The following is a 16,015-nucleotide window of genomic DNA, read 5'->3' on the forward strand; positions in this document are numbered from 1 at the left end:
ATTTATATTCTTTTCTTTTCCTGAAACCCATCAACTATTAGCTCCTAGAAGGCACATGGAAGTAAATTTTCATCCTTGCATGTCTAAAGATACTTTTGTCTACTTTTATTCTTGATCAATGGTATGGTTGATTGCAGAATCCAAGGTAGAAAAGTGTTTTCTTTTAAAACTTTGAAGACATTCATTTTTTTCTTCTAGCATCCAATGTTGTGCTTGAAGTTCAACACCATTTACATGCTAGTTCGTTTGTATATGACTTAGTAGTCCCCCACATTGGAAGTTCTGGGCTCCTTGACTTGTCCCTTGTATTGTGGAATTTTATGATGCTGTGCCTTGGTGTATACATTTGCTGAAGTAAAGAAAACCCAACTAAAAGTGTTTCATACTGCAAGTCGATTTTTTTGTCTTACATAATAAGTCCAGAAATAAGGTGGCTCTGGGGTTGATTAACTTTGCGGCTGACTTACATCATCGGGGACTCAAGTTTTCAAAAATCTGTCTGTTCCGCCAGAGTACATTGGGTACTTCCCTTCATGGACAAAAAATGGCAGCAGCGTATGTTCCAGATACACAAGTTGGGATTAGCTCTTCCTCTGACTCTTTTGGAAACTGTGAAATATTTCCCAGAATTAATCCCAGTCTTGAGTGAGTTTCCCTTGTGCTCCCATGTCCAAAATTAAGGGATCAGCTCTTCTTAAACTTATCACCAGATAAAGGGAACACAATTAATAGAATTATCTTAGATTAATCAATATTTACTCCATGGAACTGGAGTTAGGGTTGGTCTTTCCTGATAACATGACTTTGCAGTAGAATACGGGGATTTTAAACAAAATCTGAATCCTATTACAAAGAAGAATAAGGCCAAAGCTATGGGAGGACCATCAAAATTGGCTCTTTTAGGGGGTGTGGGTCACTCATTGTGATAGATACTTGTTGAGGTTCCCTATCTGCTGATATCCCTCTTGGTTGCTCTTTGTCCTTGTGGATTTCAGCCATTTTGTTCCTTTATTATAATTTTAATGAGATCTCTGAAGGGAGAGGTGATAAATGTGTGTGTTCAATCTGTCACCACTATTTGAAGCCCCTTAGCCCATGCTTTTCAAACTGTGAGTTGTAATCTATCAGCAAGCTATGCTCAGGATATTAAAACAACGAAACAGCAGAAAATACCAGATCGTATTGTGTGTACTGCAGAGAGTGAAATTAAATATTGTTTCATAAGACGTTTGTTTCAGTTGAGTATGAGTGTGTGTATGAGTGTCTGTGTCCTGAGTAGAGATGTAAAATGTGTTTCTTGCCATAAGCTGCATTAAAAAACTTCTGGGAAGCATTGCTTCAAATAAATATAAGCATTTTGTGCTCTACCATGCTATCTTACTGTCTCTGGTTTTACAGATATCTGAGGTTAGGAGAACATAGCTAGCATATTAAGTTCCATGCCTGCATAAGGTAGCAGGCAGGTGAGACTAAAAGGCACTGCACATGGAGACTGGCTAAGACCTGCTCCCAATAATCAGGGCTGGTCCACAGAAAGAGCAGAATTCTGCTTTCAGGAGTCTCCTGTCCATTTAGCAAACATCTGTCGAAAGGCTGCATTCCCCAAATGTTAAAGCTGCAGATGAGTTCTTCTCAACTTCTCATCTTCAGATGAGTTCTTCTCATGCCAGGCTCCTGCTGAGTTACATATCATAAACCTGGAGCTTCAAAACACAGTGGGATCATGGTTTGTTTTCACAAATTATTTTAAATCCATCTTGCCCTTTCCAGGCAGATGTATTCTGCAAACCCTGATGTGTACATTTCCTATGTCTAAAGATTCTCAGGACATGAAAACATCCTTCCGTGGAATCAATATTCTTAGAATCAAAATGCGTCTTGGGAAGCTCTTTCCTCTGTCCGAGTGAGGCTGCTTTCAGCTGCTCCAGTAACCAGCACGAAACCCTGCAACTCAACAATCCCCATGGCCACGGGGTGGCCTGGAGAACTTCTCCTCGGTCTGGCGGCCTTTCAGTCCCCTCTTGCTTTAGGGTTTTGCCTTATTCAATGCCCTTGACTATTTCCATCTTGCCATCTTTGTTACATTGATTTCTATTGCCCATTTAGAAAATTCTTTGTTAATCCCTACCTACTTCCTCCAACATTTTCTCCCTCCTCTCTTTCTAACTTACCCAATTACTGTCCTAACTGGTTTTTTTCCTTCCTTACCATCCTTGTTTTGCTCACTCTTTTTTTTTTTTTCTGCCCTTGAAGCATCCTCTGTGCTTCAACATCCCCCATGCAACCCCATACCCCGTCCCTCTCACGGTTTACAAGCACTGTTGACATCCCTCTTGCCCCTTGCTGTGAAGGCCTAGACCAGGCAGAACATGCCTCACAGACAGTGCACAGCACGGAAGGCAGCCTGTGGGAGGTGACTGATGGGCCAGGCTCTGAATATCAGAGCTGGGCCCTGACAAGAAAGGGCTCCTCTGCCATGTCTTGTCCAAAACTTTCATCATGTTACCCGTAGGAAGTCATGAAGGTCACTCTTTACCAAATTTGCTGGTTAATGAATGTTGAGAGACTAGCATACATTTAGTGGGACAGAATCAAGATCCAAAACGTCTTGGAAGGCATGGAAATAGGCTGATTCTAACAGGAAAATATGCCACTATCTTCACCTGGGGCGGCGGGGGGGGCGGGATATGAATAGCACAGGACCAGGATAAGGGAGCTGTAGCTGAGCAGACAAAAAGACTTAACAGGGTTTTAGTCAAAAGTAGGGTAAAAGAAGCCACCAGCAGATGTGGACCCCACAAAGCTGATTTGAGTTTAGACTTTAGGGAAATACAATGTTTGGAATGAGCAGCTGGTCAGGCACCACACTCAAGAAGGAAATGGCCAAACATCCACATTTGTCAAGACCAACCAGGACAGGTCGAAAGAATTAAGCATGGGGCTGGGCGCAGTGGCTCATGCCTGCAATCCTAGCACTTTGGGAGACAAAGCCAGGCAGATCACCTGAGGTCAGAAGTTCGAGACCATCCTGGCCAACATGGCAAAACCCTGTCTCTACCAAAAATACAAAAATTAGCCAGGCATGGTAGTGCACACCTGTAATCCCAGCTACTTGGGAGGGTGAGGCACAAGAATCACTTGAACCCAGGAGGTAGAGGTTGCAATAAGCCAAGATCGCACCATTGCATTCCAGCCTGGGCAACAGAGCAAGACTCCATCTCAAAAAAAAAAAAAAAAAAAAAAAGCGAGATGTAGTGGCTTATGCCTGTAATCCCAGCACTTTGGGAGGCCAAGGTGGGCAGATCACAAGGTCAGGAGATCAAGACCATCCTGACTGACACGTTGAAACCCTATCTCTACTAAAAATACAAAAAATTAGGCAGGCATGGTGGCACACACCTATAGTCCCATCTACTCAGGAGGCTGAGGCACAAGAATTACCTGAATCCAGGAAGCAGAGGTTGCAGTGAGCCAAGATCGTGCCACTGCACTCCAGCCTGGGCAACAGAGCAAGACTCTATTTCAGAAAAAAAAAAAAAAAAAAAAGAATTAAGCATGGTTAGTGCAGGGAAAAAAGGATGTGATAACAGTATTCAAATAATGAGGAAGAGAAATCAGACATTGGGCTCCAAGGCGGAGGACTAAGGTCACTGGAGTCAAGCTTCATTTTCAACACAGAGATGCACTTCACAGTAGTCAAAGTTGTCCAAGGATGGATGGGCTGCTTCATGAGGAAGTATGTCTTACTTTGAAAAAGTTTGAATACTTGATGCAGTGTTTCCAGAGAGATTCAAACATTGAATATGTTCTTAAACAAGATGGCAATCACAACCATTTATGGTTGATACTAACACTAAAATAATAGGAATAACTAACATTAATTGGGCACTTACTATTGATATGTGGTACTCAATGTCTTCTCTGCATTATCTTATTTAAACCTTTACCATACACTATGGGGTAGTTATACTACTACCATCTTAGGGGTGAGGAAACAGGCTCAGGGAGGTGAAGAATGTGCCCAAAATCACAGCAGTGAAGAATGAAGCCTTTTTGGTGAGTGTGACTAAAAATCTAACAGGTCGAGAGATCTGAGGGTTGTTTATTATGGACATTGGAGGGGTAGAGTGGAATGGCATGGTTTTTTCCAGTATGGCTGCAAACAACAAAGGCAGGTGCTTTCTGCACTTTCTATAGGAATGGTACAGTCGCAAGGCAGACAAGAGGGCCCCAAAGGAATCTAACAGAGCTGTCGACTAGGTGGAATTCGTCAACCAGAAAACATATTGTATGAATATTCATGCAATATAATCTTTGTCCAGCTGAATAGTTTTTTGGGATAATTTATTAGGAAAATTTCATGAAAACTATGTGTCAGTTTGACTTTTGATTTACTGCACCCATGATTTTGTTTCTGATGCCTATAGGATTAGAGAGTGATGACTCACAGTCCCTCATGACTCCCTGGATCAACGGCCAATGTTACTTCTTACTATTTGACAATTTCAACAGAAAGATTGTGAGTTGTTTTATATTTTATCCAGCCTGTACACGGTTGTCAGTGGGAAATTTAGTCCGAATACCTAGCCCAATGCTATTGGAAACTGGAAGCACTATCAAGGAAGTGAAGTTCCCCATTCAGTTACAGGCGCACTCTATGCTAGACTGTGAGTGATATTTCTATGGTTAGCACGCCCTTGGGTTAAAAGCTCCCTAATCTTTGTCAACTGAAACCAATGAATTGAAAGAGGAAGAAGGAAGAGTTGCAGAAGCAGACTAGATGCTGATGACCAAGTGTACCGAACTGGGCCACTCAGAGGGCCTGCCGAGGTCCTAGCACTTAGTGTGCAGAGGGCAGGATCTGAAAATGAAATGTTTCTGAATGGTGTGCAACGAACAGTAATCACTCCCTAAAGAAACGTCAGGCACGGTGACAGATTGGACAACAGCAGCGAGAAGGGACCCGCTAACGACTCGCCTCCTTGGGTTCCGAGGCCGGGGTTGGGGAGAGGAAATGCAATGAGAAGCAGGGTGGGGAGAAGGCAGTGAGAACCCCACCACCCCAGCTCTGGGCTTGTGAGCAGGTAGTGAGACCTCAGGGCTGGGGTTTGGTCACCTGTTACCTCTGCTAGATGCTTTAATCTGCCCAGGTCCTTGAGGGGCAAAGGTCTTCCAATGAGATGGCGTCATGAATTCAGGGCTGTCCGGAGGAGCTTGCACGGAGGAATGAATAGTAAGACTACACAAGCCCCCTCCCTCCCTGCCTCTGGTGACCCAGACCGAGGGGAGGCCCACTGTGCTGCCCCAGGCTTTTTCCAGCACGCCAGAGCTCTTCCTTGGGGTGGAACCCCTTGGTGAATCAGGAAGAGATGTGCGGTGGGAAGAAGAGATGGTGCGGTGGGAGGAGGGGCAGAGGCCAATCCTGGATGCCCCAGGGACCCTTTGAAATGCAGAGCGGCCCTGGCAAGGGCCGCCCAAGTGGCGCTCGCGTTGGCCCCAGGGAGGGATGCCACGTTCTTACCTCTCTGGCAAAGCCGGGGTACGAGCTGGGGTTGTGACACACGTGTGTTCAGGGCCAAGCGGCTGGTCCCTGAATTGGGTCACCTCAGAGACGGGCGACGGTGATCTATCCCGATTGCTGGGATCGGATTTCGTCCTTCCTTGTAAAACCCAGCCGTGCCCCAGGCTTCTGCCAGCACCAAGGCGCTCCTTTGTCCTAGCGTTCCAGGAGGCTGAAGAGCTAAGTGACCCAAAGGGCATGGCGCCCAAGCCTCCCGAGCGCGCTCTCTGCGAACCGGCTCTAGGCGCTGGGTCCGGTGCTGGGCCCCGGGGGCTCTAAGGGGACAGCATGTGTTGGGACCTCCACATATCTTCCTAGCACGCGCAAGGGCTGCAGCCTGACTTTCCCAAGAGCAGTGTCACAGCTTTGGAGTTGGAGGGACTCCCCCCTCCCCCGCCTGTCTTTCTAACTTGTTTTTCTGCTGACACTGGAGCCACAGTACTTTTGCTTTTTGAAACACCCTGTAATTGGAAGAAAAGAAAAAAAAAAAAAAAAACGACCAGACCGAGCCTGCTCAGTGTTATGAGACAGGCACGTGCTGCCCTCTAATGGCTCCTGCCTTGTGAGTTTCCAGGCTCCCCGGGGAACGGGCGCCCCAGGCCTGCCTTCCTGGAGAGTCTGCGGAGAGTTTCCTTCCTCAGGGCAAGCGGGCCCCTTTCCCTGCAGCCTGCTCAAGCGTCGGGGAAAGATGTCCGAAGACAGGCAGCTTTATGTGGCTGGCTGTGAGAGGAAAACGGTCCTACATTCACTCCAGACCAGGAGCGTTTCTTGGAGCCATGTACCCTACAGCTTGGGAAGGAGTTGCTCATCTTTCCTCCCTCTCAGTCCCTCTGTGTCTACAGAGGAAAGCACAGCGCATGGCAAAGGCCTGTCAGCAGGCTGGTGCACGCAAACAGGTTTCCTTTTCCTGCCCGGCTGGCCAGAGGGGATGCGGGGGATGGGGTAAAATGCTGCTGATAGGCCCCTCAGACTTTCCCACTGGCAGCCTCCGGAACCAACTCAAAAGCCGAACACAAACCTCTTGAAAAAAACATCTGCTGAGTTAATGTTTGCAGAAGCTGAAGAAATTGGTTGGACATAGTCCAGTTCTGTTTAGAGGGGAAACTAGGATTTAATCAAGGAACAAAGTTCATAGGTGTGGGAGGAAAACCTGGGAAATATTCTGTTTTGGTAGCTGGGAAGCTTGTCTCCAGAAGTGAAGGAAAGAAGCTGAAAGAGGAACTTGAATTCTCCTCCAGCGAGCTCAGATCTGGCAAAGGGAGAGCGTGATGCTAGTGTGAGCTCTGTGGCTCGGCGGGAAACAGTGCAGAAGTTAGTGTTCCCAAGTTTAGAACGTTTTATATAGTGAGGGTTCTTGGAAAAAAAGACAGCGCAAAGCAGAGTGCAAAATGGTCCTTCTTGAGCTTTTCCTAAGTTGGGAGTTACTGGTCACAGAGCTTAATGAGGCAGTTCCTGTGGGAGCGGCGGCTCGGGGTGGCAGACCACTGCTAAATTCTGTCCCCGGAAGGCTGATGGAGGCAGAAAGTGGAGAAGGTTGGGTTGAAATCTGACTGAATAAGCCTCATTTTCAGAGAAGGGTTAGACAAGAAGTCCTTTTCCTGGCTGGCCACTGCTTGTAGAAATGGAAAAGAAGTTTCTTTCTTTTTTTTTTTTTTTTTCCTTATTTAGATCTTCAGTTACAAAAGGCTGTCATTAGGAAACAAATCTTTCCCCATCCTTTCCCTGCTCAACTTTAGAGGACGAAAGGTTTTGTTTTTCCTTCTCTCTTTTCTGATAATCCTGAGCAAATTCTGAAGAAATACAATTTTTTCAAAAAAGTATTCTCTCTTTCAACAGAACTGGCCTGAACTTTTGGCCTAGTCTCTCTCCATAAGCCTGATGGTGCTCACACAGCCCCAGATTGTGTGAGCAGCTCTCTAAGGCTATTGGAGCCCTGGGCATGTCCTCTTCAGGCCCTGTGGGAACCCTGGGGCCCTGCTCCCACATTGTAAGGGATTGTCAGGAGAGGATAAAGCTGGCTGTTCGTGCTGGTTTCCTCAAGGGGACAGAGCTGAGTCTGAAATAATATGCGTATTTTCTACCTTGAGAGTTTGTTTTATGGGCACCCCTGCAACCCACAGCTTAAAGATGCCACAGGTGCCTTTGGGAGATGTTTTCCTGGTGTTGTTCAGCAGGGAGCCCCTTTCCCCTAACCAAGCATTTCACACAAAGCCAGTCCCAAGTCTGGAGACATTAGTATTTCCCCAAAGCTGGATTCCTGCTGAGCTGCACACATCTGCTCCCTAGTTGGTTCTATTTGGGTAAAATCAAAAGTAAACAGAGGGCCCTGGGCTTATATGTGATGTTTAAAACAAAAGGATGTAATCAGAGGGCCTCTAAAGAGTTATTTGAATCCCTGACATTCCACGATTTGCTGTTAATGTTCTTCTAACAGTGGCTGGAGGAAGCCAGCAGGATTTGAATGCCATGGTGTCCTGGGGAAAATGGCACCCAGCAGTAGGACTTCAGCTCAGCAGAAGGTAGACCAGGCTTTGAATATACCCTACCCCGTGCAATAGGCAGCACACCAAATCCAGGCAACCTTTGCATCTTGGCTTTACCCCCCACCTCCTTTTTTTTTGAGATCGGGTGTTGCTCTGTCAACCAGGCTGGAGTGCAGTGGCGTGATCACGGCTCAATGCAGCCGGAACTGCCTGAGCTGAAGTGATTCTCCCACCTCAGCCTTCTGCGTAGCTGGGACCATAGGCACATTGCCACACCCAGCTAATTTTAAAAAAATTATTTGTAGAGGCATCTCACTTTGTTGCCCAAACTGGTCTCCAACTTGTGGGCTCAAGCAATCCTCCCACCCTGGCCTCCCAAAGTACTGAGATGACAAGCGTGAGCCACCACACCTGGTCAGCTTTGCCACTTTTATAGGCTCACAGGCAAGTTACTTCTCCAAGCCTCAGTTTCCTCTCTGGTAAAATGAAGATGTTGTGAGCATTAGATTGTTTGGATGCAGGGCTTATTCTATTGTACAGAAGTCAGTATTATTATTTTTAAGGCTTGAGCAGATGGGAATGACATGCAGAGCTGGTTTTGGTGAGCTCTGTGCTGCATTTGGACCGTGGGCAGGTGCGGGAAGGGATATAGGATCCAAGTAGAAAGAAAAGCTTTACAAAGAATGACGATGATTCAGAGAGGACAGACCTGGGGCTCCTTGTGGAGAAACTGGTTCAGATCACAACCTGAGCCTTGAGAGCAGCCTGGCAGGCAGGAGTCAGAGAAAGCTGCAGAAACACAGGGAGGAGAAACCTGAGAGGCCAACTCCGCATGGGGAATCCAGCAGAGAAGAGAATAAGACAGGACCTGCAGGAGAAGTTTTGGCAAAGAGTGGAAAAGGGGAGCCGAGGGGGCCCCAAACTGGGAACCAGTCCAAAGACACCAGTCTGCCAGGCTGAGAGGGGAACTTGGAGCAACAGTTTCTTAAGCACTTGATTAATGAGTAAGCTGCTGGCTGGTTCAGGTAAGGGTGCACCTGTGATTTACCTAATCCCGACAAAGCTCACACAGTGAGATCTCCACGCACTCAAGTTGTTTTGTACTCGAAGTGCTTGACTGAGCTTGGACTGTGCTGAGCAGCCTTGTGGGAGGGACTCCTAAGAGAAAGCTTTTTAAAAACAAAAATGGACTCTTTTGGGGGTGGTTGTTCTTGCTCATTAACCAGAGTGGCAATAAAAACAAAAATCAGAGTTGCTTTTAAACTTGGGAGCTCCAGAAGCTATTATGGGACAAAATGTGAGCAAAAGTTAATAGGATAGCATATCATTCTAGAATTTAGATTCTCTTTCATCCTTGTGGCCTTTCTTATATAGGTAGGTTTTAATTTTTGTTCCTATAAACTAAAAAACTTTTAATTAAACCATAACATGCATTGAGAAAATTGGCAAAATTCTAAATATTTGGTTTGATAAAAGTTCAAAAACTAAAAAGGCTTACGTAACCAGCACTCCCATTAAACTATAGAACACGACCAGCTCCCAGGTTCCATAGCTTAGTTTGCCTGTATTTCCTCCCTTTGGTTAAAAAAAAAAAAATTAATTGTGGTAAAATACACACAACATAAAATTTACCATCTTAACCATTTCAAAGTATACAGTTCAGTGACATTAAGCATGTTCACATTGTTGTGCAACCCTCAACACCATCCATCTCCAGAACTCTTTATTTTGCAAAACTGAAACTCCATACACCTTAAACAACTCCCCATTTCCCCTGCTCCCAGCCTTTGGCAACCATTGTTCTACCTTCTGTCCCTATGGATAGTACTCCTCTAGGAGTACTTCAATGCAAGTGGAATCATAAAGCATTCGTGCTTGTGTGTCTGGCTTATTTCGCTGAGCTTGATGTTCACAAGGTTTATCCATGCTGCAGCGTGTATCAGAATCTCCTTCCTTTTTAAGGCTGAATATATTTCATTGTGTGGATACACCACATTTTGTTTACTCATTCGTCTGTTGATGGACGCTTGAGTTGCCTCCGTCCTTCAGCTGTTGTACATAATGCTGTTTTGCACACGGGTGTATAAAGATGTCTTTGATGCCCTGCTTTACATTCTTTTGGGAATATACCCAGAAGTGGAATTGCTGGATTATATGACAATTCCATTTTTAATTTTTTGAAGAACTGCCATACTGATTATTCACAGCTGGTCTTGTTGGTTTTTAACTTTATATTCATGGAATCATTGAATGTGTACTCTTGTGTCGGGATTTTTTGGTTCAACTTCGTGTTTGTGAAACTCAACTTTTGTTGCTGTCATTTTCAACAAGCATCTAGTGTTCTAAGGAGTTACAATTACTTGATTTTTGTTTGTGTGTGTGTTTTATATTCTCTCATGTCTTATAAGTCATGCTTTTTTTTTTTTAATAGGTAGATCCTTCCAGTTCTACCATTAGCTGTGCAGCATGTGGTAAGCTTATTGAGTAGAGTAGAGCATTTCTTCTTTAAAGTTCAACAGAAACCTTTGCCAAACACATTTTCTAGAAGTTATATTAGGTCTTGTGATTCTCATCTCCTGTGGGGACATCAAGTCCCAGCTCTTTGTTTCTGGTGCTCTAATAAACTTCACACTCTACGTGACGATTCCTGCAGAGTCCCCCAGTTGGGCCTACTAGTATGTCCAGGATGCTTTCTAACTTTAGGGCTCCTTTTATAATTTTATGATAGAGTACTTTGATCAGCCCTTTAGTTATCCTGGCTGAGAAGCACTCCATCTGTTAAGATAACCCTACATTTCACACCTCCTCTAAACCGGCTTTCCCAATGAACTCCTCTATCCAGAACCACCCGGTTGAAAACAGTGCAGTTGGAATTACCTCTTTGCAGAACCCCTGAAACTCCTGTGGGTTTCTCTGAATACTTTGTTTTTTAAAAGAAAACAGAAACATTTTTGTAGATTGTTGAGAGAGAAACATTTCTTGTAAATCAGAATATCTAGTTTAGTAATGTGTTAATATCACCTCTTTAACAAGGTCTTGTTGAAATGTTCCAGCAAGGTCCAGCTATGCTCCAGGGAGTCAGAGAAGTGTGCCCTAACTTGGTTGTGGGGAACAGAACATTTCCTCTGAGGAAGGAGTTTCTAGGACTAGAATTGAGGGCTGGGGATCTCCCTAAGTCATCAACTTACGGTGAAGCAGAGCAGACAGATACCTTTCCATGCTCTTCAGTGATTTCAGGGTGGAGCATGGAATAGGAGCTGCTCATGATATGTTTAGATGGAGTCAGGGGTCCTGGGTTTGAGTCCCTCCTCTGACTCTTAACAGAACTGTAATCCTGAGCAGGTCATTTGACCTTGCAAAGTCCTGGTTTCTCCATTGGTGAAAAAAAGCATCGTTTATAGAGATCTTAAGTTGTCTTTTGTCTGTTGTCGTTTTTTATGCCTCCATTCCCAGAAAGCCTCCCGGCCTTCGAGCTCCTCATCTTGCTAGGAGGTTTGTGCTGTAGGTGTTAAGCAGATTTTCCCTCATGGATTTTATTTTGAAAGCTTAAAGTCATTCAGGAGATCACGCTAGCTCGTGCCTAAGGATGAAGTGTATGTGAGGACAAGACCATTGAGGCTGGTGCATTTGGTTTGGTTTTGTTTTCAAGGAGAGTTAGCTGCCCAGCAGAGATGAGACAGGTTGCTTTCCCAAGGCTAGGGGAGAGTCGGTGGGTTGAAAATTCAGGGGGGGTCACTAGGAACTTGAGTCCTGGATTGTCACAGTCACAGCTCCCAGAGGTGGCCAAACCTGGCAAGGGGTGGTGCATCCTGTGAGCAGCACACAGAGCTCTTTGCGGTACCAGGTGGGCCAAGACAATGATCTAGTAAGGATGACCAGGGAGGAAAACCAGAGAAGCCACCATGCATGTTCTCCTTTGCTCACAACCCTAGACTTTTGCCTCTGGAACAACTAACTGCAGGAGCTGGGATGAGACGGGACAGTGGAGAAAGGGCTGAGATTGAATTTCTGACCACTCTCATGGCATCTGGGCTTAGAGTTCATTTAATTTGATCAAAATGAAGAAATGGGCCAGGCACAGTGGGCCAGTGGCCCACTGGCAATAATCCCAGCACTTTGGGAGGCCAAGGTGGGCAGATCGGCTGAAGTCAGGAGTTTGAGACCAGCCTGGCCAACATGGTGAAACCCCATCTCTACTCAAAATACAAAAATTAGCCAGGCATGGTGGCGGGTGCCTGTAATCCCAGCTACTGGGGAGGCTGAGGCAGGAGAATCGCTTGAACCCGGGAGGTGGAGGTTGCAGTGAGCCAAGATCATGCCATTGCACTCCAGCCAGGTCAACAAGAGCAAAACTCCATCAAAAAAGAAGAAGGAGAAGGAGAAGGAGAAGAAGGAGAAGGAGAAATAAACGTTTCTGGAGCAAAATTTCTACTGGTCACATATACTTAGTTCACAGCTGCATGACCGTTGTAGGAATGAAGAAAGGTGATGTGTGTGGAAAGATAGTAAATCATGAAGCACTCCACAGTTCCCATGAGGAGCTGGCTCTCCTGGCTACAGAGAAGTGCAGGTCCCAGGCTCTCTTACTTATGGGTAGCTGGGAGTGGAAAGTTTCCACAGTGAGGCTGGCTTCCCCAGGCCTCTGCATGGGGTTTTCCAGGGCCTGTTGCATCCATGGGCTTGCCAGAACAGGATGTTGACAGTTAGGGCTGCTTCCTCTGTGGGATGGAGAAGGGTGTTGCCTCTAAACGCTGATGCTGCAGGTTTTGCTTAGTTTAGTATGGAAGAGAGAGAGTTTCAAACACACCTTGGAAATTTTCTGATGGGATTCTGTGTCCACACTCTGTTATGCCTCAGCTACCTGCAGATAGTGCTGGAAAATGATTTATTATTCCTGCAGTAGTAACTCATTCACAGAGAATTGGGACTACCTGAGCGGGGAGGACCTTAGCCTGAATGGGAAGGACCTTAGCCTGAATGGGGAGGACCTTAACCTGAATGGGGAGGATCTTAGCCTGAGTCTAGTCCCACGCTGGCCAGTAGAAATCTAATGTGGCCACAATGGGACCATATGTGTTATTTCAATTGTTTTAAGTGGCCACATTATAAAAAGTAAAAAAAAGAGATGAGATGAAATAAATTCTTATGATATATTTTAATCTACTTGATGTATAAAAATAGTATCATTATAACAAATAATCGATATAAAATATAAATAATATAAAATGTAATATATTAATATTCATGGGTTACTTTATATTCTTTTTTGTTCTTTATTTAATGTTTGAAATCCAGTGTACATTTATACTTAAAGCACATCTCAATTTGCACTAGTCACATGGTTAATGACTACATGTGGCTTCTGGATTACACATCGCAGGTCTACACCAGGAGTCTCAACTTGGGGCTGGATGCCCCATTTCGGGGACGTGTAGCAATGTCTGCAGGCATTTTTGATTCTCACAACTGTAGGAGAGTAGAGGCCACGGATGTTGCTAAACATCCTACAAATGCACAGGACAATCCCCGCAACAAAGAATCTTCTGTCTCAGGATATCAGTAGTTCCAAGTTTGAGAAATCCTGATCTAGACTAAGGTCTGCCCCTACCCCTTGCCCTTTTGTATTTCCCCACGGTGATGGGAATGAGGCACAAGAGCCTATCGGTAGCAGGTCCGGTGTTGGCACTCAGGTGTCCTGAGTGGGGCCCCGGGGCAGCTCTGCTCGCCCACACCTCCTCTAGGCTTGTGGCTGTAGCAGGTGTTCTCAATCCTTCCTCCAGCAAAGCTCAGCAGAGGAACATAAGTGACAGGACCCAAGCCACAAGCAAGAAACCACACCCCGCACAAAGTTCCTTAGCACAGAAGTTCCTTTTGTGTTACATGAAAATTTAGGGAAAATTCACCCACTTGTCACAACCTGAAGACTGGTCCGAGAGACAAAGGAAACACTGAACCCAGCAAGAATTCCACGGCTGACACTGGGCCAGCTCTGAAGGGGGACCTTCGAAGCATGGAGGTCAGAAGAGGAGCATCTTCCGATGAGACTGGGTTTCTTACCCAACAACAAGAGGACCAGGAACAGTTTTTTAAATTTAAATTTTAATATTTTTTGAGAGAAAGTTTTCCTCTGTCTCCCAGGCTGGAGTGCAGTGGCGCGATCTTGGCTCACTGCAACCTCCGCCTCCTGGGTTCAAGTGATTCTCCCGCCTCAGCCTCCCAAGTAGCTGCGATTACAGATGCCTGCCGCCACCATGCCCAGCAAATTTTTTGTATTTTAGTAGAGATGGGGTTTCATCATGTTGGTCAGGCTGGTCTCAAACTCCTGACCTCATATGATCCGCCCTCCTTGGCCTCCCAAAGTGCTGGGATTACAGGTGTGAGTCACCGCACCCGGCAGAAAGTTTTCTAAATGTCCATTTGAATGTTTATTCTCATCAGTCAATGAAAAGTACGTTGCCGTGACTAGAAGTCACAGCTTAGAATACAATGACCGACTGTGTTTCCTTGGCTCCCGAGGAGCCCTTTTCCTCCACAGTAGGTATGTAGATTTGGAACTTGAACTTTTTGTACAAACTCAGAGAATGAGTGATTGAATGAATGAATGAATCTTACAGAACAGATATAAACTAGCCTTTTTTCTTCGCTCCAGTGTTAAATCATGAGGTTAGTTTTTAAAGTTCTATTTTAAAGTTTTTATTGATATGTAACAGTTGTATATATTTTGGAGGTATATATGGTATTTTGATGCCTCTATACAATATGCAATGATCAAAGCAGCGTAATTGGGATATCCATCATCTCAAACATTTTTCCTTTGTGTTGAGAACATTGCAATTCTTCTCTTCTAGCTACCTTGAAATATACAGTAAATTGTATAAATCACCTCGTTATTTCACAGTTGCCCTTCCCTGACCCTTGGCCTGCCTCTTTGCTGTTCTGGCCTCCAGCCCCTTTCTGCATTCTTGCATTTGTTTGTGGACAGCTTGACTCCAGGATGGAAGTGCCACACTCTGATAGCTCCCTGGAAGCCTTCCACCCCCCGCCATGGGCCTGGTCTTGGGGGTCCCTAGAATACATTTGTTTTCTCTGTGTCTTGCGCCCCAGGGGAATTTTAGACCTCACTTCTGGAATCTATGACCTTTGGGATCTCCTGGAGCCTGTCCACTCACCATGGAGAGAGAGGTCCTTTGCACATTTCTGAAGGACCCGGAAGCCTTCAGCCCATCCCAAACAGACTCCATACTCGTGGCATAAAGTGGTTATGCTTGCTGGTTGGCAAAGCATGGGCCACCGCATAGTCACTCCATGTGTGTTTTATCTGGGACTACTGCTCAGTTTTGCCCCCCTTAGGCGTTTCGCTGCTCATTCACTCAACAGAGGTTGAGTAAGCAGAATTCAAACTACCTGCATTCATTTTGTCATGTGTTAAGGAAAGAGTTGCGGCTGTTGGAGAATGAGGTTCAGGAGAAGTCCTCTGGCTCTAATGCATGGCTCCTACCCTAGCCCTGTCTGTGTCATCATGGGCCAACTGCTGGAATCCTGGCCTCTAAAGATGAACAGATGTCAAAGGCCAAGTGACGCCTGGGAATTCCCAGTCCTCTGACCCATGGGTGCAGCCTGGCCTTCCTTCCTCCATGGTCCCTATTTTTTTCAGGCTATCAGCAAGAGACTGAGAGTTCTCTGACTCCACTGGGTGTGCTGGGTGCTGTCTCACTGAGATCCAGAACAACAGTCCTGACTCTTAGAAGTGGAAATAAAGTGGCTTAAAGCTGAAAATGAGAGCCTTGTTCTGCAAAAGAGGAAGAGTGCCTTCCGTGTTACTTGGAGCCGCTTAATCCACTTAATGCTTGGTCACACGGAGGGACTAGCCACAAGGCCATGGCTACAGTGCCAGCCCCCGGTCCCAGGCAGCTGCCCAGTGTGCTCATGCAGTTAGAATGTTCACAGAGTAGGACACTGGGCCAAGCACATG

At 45.6% G+C, this 16,015-nt stretch overlaps 1 long non-coding RNA gene across 1 annotated transcript in view; it reads left to right on the forward strand.

The window, feature by feature from the left end:
* The first annotated feature begins 5,165 nt into the window (after positions 1 to 5,165).
* Positions 5,166 to 16,015, forward strand: part of LOC105487372 (uncharacterized) — a 29,574-nt gene continuing 18,724 nt past the window's right edge. The window contains exon 1 of the long non-coding RNA XR_011624070.1: positions 5,166 to 5,233. This is a non-coding gene — a long non-coding RNA (uncharacterized lncRNA). The remainder of the gene's footprint in view (positions 5,234 to 16,015) is intronic.

This window comes from Macaca nemestrina, chromosome 5 (assembly GCF_043159975.1).
Source record: "Macaca nemestrina isolate mMacNem1 chromosome 5, mMacNem.hap1, whole genome shotgun sequence".
Taxonomy (NCBI): domain Eukaryota; kingdom Metazoa; phylum Chordata; class Mammalia; order Primates; family Cercopithecidae; genus Macaca; species Macaca nemestrina.